The sequence below is a fragment of the Wasmannia auropunctata genome, unplaced genomic scaffold (genome assembly GCF_000956235.1).
Source record: "Wasmannia auropunctata unplaced genomic scaffold, wasmannia.A_1.0 LD336088.1, whole genome shotgun sequence".
Classification (NCBI taxonomy): Eukaryota; Metazoa; Arthropoda; class Insecta; order Hymenoptera; family Formicidae; genus Wasmannia; species Wasmannia auropunctata.
In genome coordinates, this window is record NW_012026802.1 from 4,082,047 (window position 1) to 4,082,428 (window position 382).

Here is a 382-nt window from a genome sequence, read left to right on the forward strand (position 1 = left end):
TTTGGGATGTCTTTTTTAAGACGTCTTTTGGACTTTACCAAAAAGACATCTTCAAGACAACTTTTAGTATATACTAAAAAGACATCTTTCATACGACATGTTTGGGACGTCTTTTTTAAGACGTCTTTTGGACTTTACCAAAAAGACATTTTCAAGACAACTTTTAGTATAGTCCAAAAAGACATCTTTTATACGACATGTTTAGGACGTCTTTTTAAAGACGACTTTAGGACTTTACCAAAAAGACGTCTTTAAGACAACTTTTAGCAAAGTCTGAAAAGATATCTCATGAGACGTGTTTCATAAGACGTCTTTTTTAAGACATTTTTCAGAACAAGAATAAGACATCAGTTTTGAAAATATAAAATAATTCGTGATCGGG